This window comes from Schistocerca serialis, chromosome 1 (genome assembly GCF_023864345.2).
Source record: "Schistocerca serialis cubense isolate TAMUIC-IGC-003099 chromosome 1, iqSchSeri2.2, whole genome shotgun sequence".
NCBI lineage: Eukaryota > Metazoa > Arthropoda > Insecta > Orthoptera > Acrididae > Schistocerca > Schistocerca serialis.
In genome coordinates, this window is record NC_064638.1 from 72,536,945 (window position 1) to 72,547,814 (window position 10,870).

General features: G+C 44.9%; 1 non-coding gene and 1 pseudogene across 1 annotated transcript; both read right to left on the reverse strand.

The window, feature by feature from the left end:
* Positions 1–6,345: 6,345 nt before the first annotated feature.
* Trnat-ugu (transfer RNA threonine (anticodon UGU)) lies at positions 6,346–6,419 on the reverse strand. Its single transcript has one exon. It is a non-coding gene; the product is annotated as a tRNA-Thr (tRNA).
* Positions 6,420–9,338: 2,919 nt separating this feature from the next.
* On the reverse strand, positions 9,339–9,456 carry LOC126425207 (5S ribosomal RNA; annotated as a pseudogene).
* Positions 9,457–10,870: the final 1,414 nt, after the last annotated feature.

Genomic DNA, 10,870 nt, shown 5'->3' on the forward strand with positions numbered 1-10,870 from the left:
ACACATGAAACGAATGGTCGAAGGTTTCTATACTCGGCAATTGCGAATTATGAACGTAACACATAAATTTATAAATGAAAGATTGCAGTTATATAAAATCTGCAGGTTCTATCTTAACGACTTTAAATGATGAGTACTATAGTAGAAGTACTTTTGAGAATGCGGTATGTTTTTGGAAAACACTTATTGGTGTCGATGGTCCAGCAACTAAATAAAATATAAGTTGAATAACAGGGAAACAATAGAATCCTACTGCGCGTAATTAGTTATGAACAACAACATAGCTAGCGAGATATTCACTTCTAAACGCACACTACGTTTTCACTGTAGAAGCCACGGAAACCTTACAACTGCACAAGTCGGCACACCGAAGTATTTCTATCCGCCGCGACCACGCGCAAACCGTCCACTCTCCAAGTCTCTCTCGCGACTGTGCGTCCGTCGCGCCATCGCGTCCAGCACCTCCCGTGTCCTGTCCGTACTGTCCAGAACTGCACTCTTCCCCGAACTCGCTTCCATCCGATGTCTGCTGTCTGCAATTTGCCTATATCAAAGCTTGTGGCCACACGTTTCCTTCCTGTCCAATCAAAGCACTCGTCCTTGTTGTAACTCCACCCACAAGAATTTTTTGTAGCCTATCACAGGCATCGTTTCTTTCGTAGGGCAGAGTTTAAGTTCTGCTATGTAATCATCTTGTGTTGTTGCAGTTCTTCTTGTTATGTCCGTGGTTGCTACGAAAATAGGATGAGAAATTCCGCCTTATGCAAGACACCTTTTTTCTGTTTTGTTTGACCCAGACATGTTTCAGCACTTTTTGTGCTATCTTCAGTGGCTTCTTTTTTATTTTGTAACTGTAAACTTGTTGTTACGTATTAACATTTAGCGAAACTTTTGGTACATAATATTTACAATTGTGAATGAATAATTGTTGTAACATATTATACATCATTCATAGTTCATAGTTGAGATATGTATTAACGACCTGATGCACTGTGTGTTGCTTATAACATTTTGTCAAAGTTCCATTTATAGCTTAATTGGCAAAAAGAGTGGATGTATGCATTAGTTTACTCGCTTTACATGATGCTATTGGACATTGTTTTGGTAGCTATTCTGATGCACAATCTACAATTTCTCTTCTGCAAACAGCAAAACGTAGCTTTTATTTTTCTGTTTATTATGCATTTACAAACGGAAATGAGTATATATCACTTTTTATGTGTAACTTATGGTTTTGATATTGTGGTGCTTTCTCATATGTTGTTGGCGAAGTGAATAGGCTGATTTTGTGACCTATGGTCGATTGACACTGCACTTTCTTCGATTTTTCAAAACATAGGCAGAGTTTTCGACGCCATTACGTGTTGTTGTGGCTGTGCAGTATTCATTTGTGTCGTAGCGTGTCTGCCTGGGTGAGGCACTGTGTTGTTTGGTTTGTGTGTGTGTGTGTGTGTGTGTGTGTGTGTGTGTTCAGGGCTGGGGCAGAGAGAGAGAGATAGAGAGAGAGAGAGAGAGAGAGAGAGAGAGAGAGAGAGAGAGAGGGAGGGAGGAGAGAGTGAGAGAGAGAGGTGGGGAGGGAGAGGGAGGGAGATAGAATTTATTTTATTTTTTCCCATTAGTAGTTTTGGTGTGGGTGTTATTTGTATAGTTGTTCTATTGTGGCGATGAGGGATTTATTGCACAATGATGTGTATTCATTGAATACTTTATTTCCTTGGGCTACTGATTTTTGGATATGATAGTTTTCTTATAGTTAATTATTGATATAAGATGCTACTAGTTTTAAGGATGTGTAAGGCAGTTTCAATATTTGTTGGGTGGTGATTGTGTGCTACCAGATGGTCAGCAAATGTTGAGTGTGAGCTATTGCTTTTCAGTGCTCTGAGGTGTTCTGTACACCTGGTTCTGAAATTCCTGCATGTTTTGCCCACATACAGTATACAGACTGACACCAGTTGCAAGTAAGTTGGTATATACCAGACTGTCTGTATTTGTCAATGTTGGTGGTATTTCTTCCCAGTCTGCTTTGTATTGTGTTGTTGGTTCTGTATGCTATGTTGAGTCGTTGTTTCTTTAGTATATTACCCACCCTGTGTGTGACTTCGTTGTTGTAAGTCATTAAGTGCCATTTGTTGCTTACTGTCTGGTGATTTGTTTTGTGTTGTGTTGTGTTTGTTTGTGTGTGTGTTTCATGGTTATGTGTTGTTTGTTTTTGTATTTTGTGATTTATTTTGTCTACTCTCATTGTATCATATCCATCCTTATGTGCAATTTGTTTTATTGGGTTCAGTTCTTGTGTGTAATCATGTTTGTTCATGGATATTTTGTTCAGCTTGTGAACTAAATATCTGAAGCTGGCTTCTTTGTGAGTTATGGGGTGACTGGATTGTTTACGAATAATGGTGCTGGTAAGTGTGGGTTTTCTGTAGATTTTTGAATTCGTGTTTGTTGTTTCTCTTGTGTATGGTGATATATAATAAATTAAGGTTTTCATCTGTTTGTGTTTCAACGGTGAACTGTATTTGTCGGAGGATGGAGTTTATGTTGTCATGAAGTTCCTTTATGTGAGGCCGTGCTTCATCTATGAAGCAAATTATGTCATCTACATATCTGTACCAATATATTAATTTGTGCTGTTTTCGTATTACTATTTTGTCAAATATTTGTTTTTCTATTCGACTGAGGGAAATGTCATCGAGGAGGCCACTGATTGGGAATCCCATGGGTAGTCCATCTTGTTGAGGGTAAAATTCATTGTTGAATGTGAAGCAGTTTTGCTCTGTGATGAGCTTGAGTATGACTGATACTTCTTGTATGTTTGTTGTGGGTATGTTTTCTTGTAGTTTGAGGTTTCTTTCTTTGATGTTGATGGTTTCTTCTCTTGGGATGTGTGCGTTAATGGAAATTATGTCAAATGAAATAAATGTTGCTGTGTTTGGTATGTTTTTATTTCTTGCTTTTTCTGCTAGGTGACTTGAGTTCTTTAGACTTCTGTATGCAGTGTATTTGTATATTGTCTGTAGCAGAGTGTGTGTGTATTTGGCTAAGTACTATGCTCATTTACTTACACTCCTGGAAATTGAAATAAGAACACCGTGAATTCATTGTCCCAGGAAGGGGAAACTTTATTGACACATTCCTGGGGTCAGATACATCACATGATCACACTGACAGAACCACAGGCACATAGACACAGGCAACAGAGCATGCACAATGTCGGCACTAGTACAGTGTATATCCACCTTCCGCAGCAATGCAGGCTGCTATTCTCCCATGGAGACGATCGTAGAGATGCTGGATGTAGTCCTGTGAAATGGCTTGCCATGCCATTTCCACCTGGCGCCTCAGTTGGACCAGCGTTCGTGCTGGACGTGCAGACCGCGTGAGACGACGCTTCATCCAGTCCCAAACATGCTCAATGGGGGACAGATCCGGAGATCTTGCTAGCCAGGGTAGTTGACTTACACCTTCTAGAGCACGTTGGGTGGCACGGTATGCATGCGGACGTGCATTGTCCTGTTGGAACAGCAAGTTCCCTTGCCGGTCTAGGAATGGTAGAACGATGGGTTCGATGACGGTTTGGATGTACCGTGCACTATTCAGTGTCCCCTCGACGATCACCAGTGGTGTACGGCCAGTGTAGGAGATCGCTCCCCACACCATGATGCCGGGTGTTGGCCCTGTGTGCCTCGGTCGTATGCAGTCCTGATTGTGGCGCTCACCTGCACGGCGCCAAACACGCATACGACCATCATTGGCACCAAGGCAGAAGCGACTCTCATCGCTGAAGACGACACGTCTCCATTCGTCCCTCCATTCACGCCTGTCGCGACACCACTGGAGGCGGGCTGCACGATGTTGGGGCGTGAGCGGAAGACGGCCTAACGGTGTGCGGGACTGTAGCCCAGCTTCATGGAGACGGTTGCGAATGGTCCTCGCCGATACCCCAGGAGCAACAGTGTCCCTAATTTGCTGGGAAGTGGCGGTGCGGTCCCCTACGGCACTGCGTAGGATCCTACGGTCTTGGCGTGCATCCGTGCGTCGCTGCGGTCCGGTCCCAGGTCGACGGGCACGTGCACCTTCCGCCGACCACTGGCGACAACATCGATGTACTGTGGAGACCTCACACCCCACGTGTTGAGCAATTCGGCGGTACGTCCACCCGGCCTCCCGCAAGCCCACCATACGCCCTCGCTCAAAGTCCGTCAACTGCACATACGGTTTACGTCCACGCTGTCGCGGCATGCTACCAGTGTTAAAGACTGCGATGGAGCTCCGTATGCCACGGCAAACTGGCTGACGGCGGCGGTGCACAAATGCTGCGCAGCTAGCGCCATTCGACGGCCAACACCGCGGTTCCTGGTGTGTCTGCTGTGCCGTGCGTGTGATCATTGCTTGTACAGCCCTCTCGCAGTGTCCGGAGCAAGTATGGTGGGTCTGACACACCGGTGTCAATGTGTTCTTTTTTCCATTTCCAGGAGTGTATCTGTATATTTGAATACGCACGCGTATACCAGTTTCTTTAGCGGGTCGGTGTATATATACTTTATTTATCCATTCCGAGACGACTGGAACCTGTTTTTAATGCCAACGGGTTTCCTACATCGTATTAGGCATGGTGCTGTGTCGTGTTTTTGGTGTTCCCATATTTTTGTCCAACGTCTGTAAGTCAAGGAGTGCGAAAATGTGTTTTCTTTCGTTACACGCTGTGTGGAGTGGATCCCACAGTTGCTTTACGACTGAAATCAAGCACTGATTGTAACAACTGAACGACCTGTTGTATTGGTATTATAAATGCAGTTTAGTACAGTTAACACAATTTCTCAAAAATTCTCTGTCTTAGTGTGATGGTTACCGGTTTACATTTTTCCATGTGAAAAGGGCACAAAAAGTTTGAAATATTTCAATAACAGTAAAAAAAAGAGAGAGATTGTATGGCACTGATGGAAAAGAGTCCTGGGCCCATTGCATAGCTCTTAGCTAAGGGGGCAGACACTGACAGCTATTTCTTTTTACAAATGACAGAATGACAGTTTTCAATTGAACTCATGTTTTTGTCACACAATGAGACGTTTGGTTCAGAAGAGCGGAAGACGAAATGCCAATTTAGCAGAAAACATTTAGCTTTCCGACTATTTCTCAACAATAGACGTTAATTCTTGCATTATGCTTTGATAAGAAATTACATAGTTTTCTATCCATGTTAGCAAGATAAGAAACATAATATACTAGAAAACGTTCCTTAATGAGAAAACTCTTGTAGTGAATTATATTCTAACACTCTGTCGTCTCAAAACATTCGTCAGTAATCGAGTTTTAGCCTTAGGACAACCATACATTCAAATTTTGAACTTGTAGGATTATCTCTGCAAGGATTTTGAAATATGTTTACCGCATATCTTTGCGTAGTCGCTTGGATCAAAATTCCCCATTTTTAAAGCAAGGATTCAAACATTTCTCCACATTTCAAAACATGTTAAGGAGCTAAACATCAAACAGAAAGAAAAAGACCTTGCAATTAATATTTCAAATATTTTCACACGAATTTTGACGGAATGGATATGTAATGAACATTATCATTTAACTCTTAACAATTAGACATAAATAGTTACTCTAAAATAAAAGGCTATGCATATCTGCTTGATAAGTATATCACTTTCAGCCATGGCCTGTAAATTCACTGACTTAATATCTAAAATTTGTTCACTAATTGTTTTGTGTCATTAAAACTACGGTACTTTGCCTGAGGAACGAAATACCACCTCTTTTCACACGTCTAACGAAGCAACCGAACGCTGTACGTGATTTCACCATTGAAGTAAAGAAATCTTCGCTGAAAATACTGCAGATGGATGCCACTACCAGTCAGCTGATACAGATGTTATTTTCAGTATAATGACTTCATGCGCTGTTTGTATTATCTATCCTTAACGCCTCTGGTTTGCTACAAAGTCCCGTGCTGTTTGTGAGTTTTCAATTTTAGAAGTACTCATATTATCGAATTGCTGTTTTATGGCCCCTGAGATAGAGGCTGTGGCGATCCTGCAAGCTCTCCAGTTTTTCAATTTACTTGAACCTAAGCAGCGCCTTCATCGTATCTGACTTGTAATTAGTACTGTCATCTCTGAACACCCAAGCAACACGGAGGGGCAACAAATCTCTCCTCAGTATTTCATGGAGTAAGGCAAATAACATGGACGATGGTTATTGGTTTCATTAAGAATGTCGAATCTGTGCTATTAGAGACAACTATGTTATTAGCCTATCTATTACGTTACAATGGAATGAACACCCTTAGCTGCTTATAGGCGCTGACATACGTCAACGGGGACAGATGAAAATGTGTGCCCCGACCGGGACTCGAACCCGGGATCTTCTGCTTACATGGCAGACGCTCTATCCATCTGAGCCACCGAGGATAGCGCGACTGCAGGGGTTTATCTCTGGCACGCCTCCCGCGAAACCCACATTCTCACCGCATTGTCCCGCACTACATTCGTAGTGCCCCTGCCCATTATACTCATTACTCGCGACGCGTTGGCGATTCCCGTAAGAGTTCGGGCTCTATTTGTGCATTCGCACAGAAGAAGAAGCCTTAAATATCTATGTATACTAAGACGGTCCGAAAGAACAGATACCATCTTAGTATATATAGATATCTATTACGTTCATTGCTGTAACATACAGAACAAGTGAATCACGAGACTGCTTTACATAAGAACTCATCATACCCATCGATAGAAGTCAAAGTAGACAAAAGAATAGGGAAGGGACCAAATTATTGGCTCTTGCGTAACCACTTCTGAACTCAAAGGTCTTTGGACAGAAGTTTTCACCAATGTATCAATGAACAGAAGAGCATACGCTCATATATTAAATGTTTAAGTGCTCAATCTACATATTTTACTTGTAAGTAATGTATTAAGAGAGCTGCTACAAACACTGCATAGCTAAGAACAAAATATTGATAGTAACCAATAATACATTTTATTCCCTTTCCAGACCACTCAAGATGCCTAAAGTTGGGTGATACATCAAACACGAAATAAAATTCAGTTTGCAAAAACGATGAATGTCGGCCCGCGCGGCTCAGGCATAATCGTGTCTGACTGTCATGTGAAGAATCCAAGATAACTGCCCGGTACTGCCAGAGGTTTTATCTTGGTGGCAGGACTGAGAAGGGGTGCACTGTGCGCCGTGAGGCCGACTGAAGAACTGCTTAAGTGAGCCTGGCAAGCCGACAAACGCCTGCGGTGTGCTGATCCCATACACCCCCCCCCCCCCCCCCCCCATATGGCATCAAATGACGCCAGAAGATGACAGGACGGCCGGTCAGTATCGGCGTGGACGCCTGACCGTGGAGTTACTTTCATTTTTAAAAGGCGAGTGATGGTTATTGTTGCCTAAAAGACAAATTGCATCTAAGTAACAACTGAGAAAGATTGTCTTTAAACGTTAACTGTCCAGAATAACAGAAAGTTGGCTTCATGTATTTCTTGACTCTTGTGACGATTTCTTGGTAAGGACGAAGCACTGAGTTATCTAACATTGAGATTCGGCGATAGAGGCCAGTTAACTTCAGCAGTGCCTCAGGAAAGTGTTGAAGCTTTATACTAATGAAATCAAGACCCTAAGCTGTCGACAGGCGTTGATATACATCAACGGGGACAGTTGAAAATGTGTGCCACGACCGGGACTCGGACCCGGGATCTCCTGCTTACATGGCAGACTCTATCGATCTGAGCCACCGAGGGCACAGAGGATAGTGCGACTGCAGTAATTTATCTCTTGCATGATCCCAGAGAGACCCACATTCCCAACTTAAAGTCCACGCACTACATTCGTAGTGTCCCTGCCCATTCCACTCATTACTCGCGGCAGACTATCTTACCAAGTCCCATAAGAGTTCAGGCAATGCGTGTGCATCCACCACAGAAGAGCAAGGTCAATAGCCGGTTAGTCTTAACTGTATGAAGACAAGTCCGAAAGAACAGATACCATCTCCATATATTATAATAATGATGTGGCAAACAAAAAAGACTTGTTATATCTTGATAAGATTTCAAAGCGGTGCAAAGATTAGGAAATTGCTTTAAATGTTCAAAAATGTGCAATTTTGCAGTTTAAGAAACGAAAAAACACAGTATTCTATGGCTTTAATTTCAATCTGCGACAACAGGTCATAGTGTTAAAATTATGATGTTATGAAATGGAATGATAACGTAGTCTCGGTCCCAGGTGAAGCAAGTAGTAGAAATCAGTTTATAGACACGATACTGCAAAGCGGGTGGTTTACAAAATGATGGTACTAGCCGTCTCAGAATATCGCTCAAGTGTGCTGAACCAATCCGAACAGGACAAACAGAGGATTATTGGAAGTGTGCAAAGAACGGCAGCGTGAATAGTCGCAGACTTGTTTCAGCCATGGGAGAGCGACACGGAGAAGCTGATGAATCGGAACAGGGCAGACACTCGAGGGCAGCTGCAGAGTATACAGAGCAGACCTACTTACTAAGTTATCAGGGCCACCATCAAGTGAGGATGGAAATGGAAATGAGCGTTTGGCGTCATTGGCCGGGAGGCCCCTGACGGGGCAGGTCCAGCCGCCGTGGTGCATTCGACACCACATTGGGCGACCTGCGCGCCGGATGGGGATGAAATGATGATGAAGACAACACAACGCCCAGTGCCTGAGCGGAGAAAATCCCCAACCCAGCCGCGAATCGAACCCGGGTCCCTTAGGACGGCAGTTCATCACGCTGACCATTCAGCTAACGGGGTGGACATCAAGTGAGGATTCTAGATATATACGCAGTATAGAGTCCTACGTGTCGCTCCCTGAAGGACCGCGGAGAAAAGATTAAACTGATTACGACACAAATAGAGGTATTTAAGCAACCTTTCTTTGCGAGCTTCAGATGCAAATGGAACAAGAAGAAACGTGAATACTTTCTGAGACATAAAAAGCGACGCACTAAGGAGGAATGATCCGAATGGAACGGAAATCGGGAGATGTGTTGTACACGAACAAACAAACAAATGATTACAATTTCAGAAAAATTGGATGATTTATTCAAGAAAAAGACCTTCACAGATAGAGCAAGTGAATAACGCATTGGTCCACCTCCGGCCCTTAAGCACTCCGTCTTCAGGCCACGAGTGGCCTACCGGGACCATCCGACCGCCGTGTCATCCTCCAAAGAGGATGCGGATAGGAGGGGCGTGGGGTCAGCACACCGCTCTCCCGGTCATTATGATGGTATTCTTGACCGAAGCCGCTACTATTCGGTAGAGTAGCTCCTCAGTGGGCATCACGAGGCTGAGTGCACCCCGAAAAATGGCAACAGTGCATGGCGGCCCAGATGGTCACCCATCCAAGTGCCGGCCACGCCCAACAGTGCTTAACTTCGGTGATCTCACGGGAACCGGTGTATCCACTGCGGCAAGGCCGTTGCCTCCGGCCCTTAAGCCTGCAGTTAATCGGATTGGCATTGATTGATAGAGCTGTTGGATGCTCCCTAAGGGATATCATCCCAAGACGATCTCGGTTTGCGGAAGGCCGGCATATACCAGATTCCGTGGCACTGTGGGACGACTTATATTGGACAGACAGTGCGCACCATCGAAGATCGTTGCCGAGAATATCAGAGGCACACTGGACTTGGGTACCCCAACAAGTCAGCGGTCGCAGAGCACTGTTTGTCCGAAAATCACGAAATGGACTACCAACACACCAGGGTCTTGGCTCAGACATCTAAATACTGGGACAGCGTCGTTAGAGAGGCTATCGAAATTCGTATCAGGGACGGACTCATCAACCGAGATTGCGGCTACAACCTCAACAGGGCATGGGAACCAGCATTGAGTCTAATTAAAAAGACACTGTGCAAAGGAAACGAACGGGCGACTAGGGCGGAGGAGGCAATTACACCGACGCCATCACAGACGCCGACGCCAGCGTCTGAACGACCGCTGACGCAAGGTCGCGGACCGCGGAGAGAACACCTCGCGAGGGGAGGGGATTTAATACGGCCGCCCGCCCTCAGTAGCTCAGTTCGTCAGCGCACCTGACGATGGCGATATGTCTGATCGCCGAAATATTGTGCCCGTTGGTCACTATGGACCGGCAGCACACCCGTGGACTATTCGAGCAAGATATACTCCTGGAGAAACTGAAGAATCACATCCCAAATTCTGTTCAATTGGCGCCTTAGATTGTCAAAATCCTGAGCTGGTTGGAGGGCCCTGCCCATAATGTTCCGAAGTTCTCAGTTGGGGCGTGATCTGGCGTCCTTGCTGGCCAAGGTAGGTTTTGGCAACCACGAAGACAAGCAGCAAAACTCTCGCCTTGTGTGCACTGACATTATCTGACGAAGTATAAACCCAGAATGGCTTGCCATGAAGGGTAACAGAATGAGACGTACACTACCGTCGACGTACCGCTGTACTGTTAAGATGTCCCGGATAGGAACCATCTGCATCCCAGACCGTCACACCTGGCTCTTGTGCCGTATGGCGGGCGACAGTCTGGTTGGTATCCCATCGGTATCAGGACGTCTCCAGACGCATCTTTGCTGGTCATTGGGACTTAGTTTGAAGCGGGACGCATCACTGAAGACAATTCTACCCCAGTCAATGAGATTCTGTGCCGAATGTGCTAGTCACCGATGCAAACACACTTGTTGGTGTACAGAGGTCAATGGCTGTCGGCGCCGTGAGCTCTATCCCCTTTCTGTAAATGGTGTTAGTGGTCACTGAAGCTCCAGCTACACGTCGGCTCAGTGATAATGATGCTTGTGGTGCTCCGAATGCCTCTCTGGCGTTAGCGTGATCCTCATGTTCTGCCATGTCTGTAGGTCGACCGCTTCCT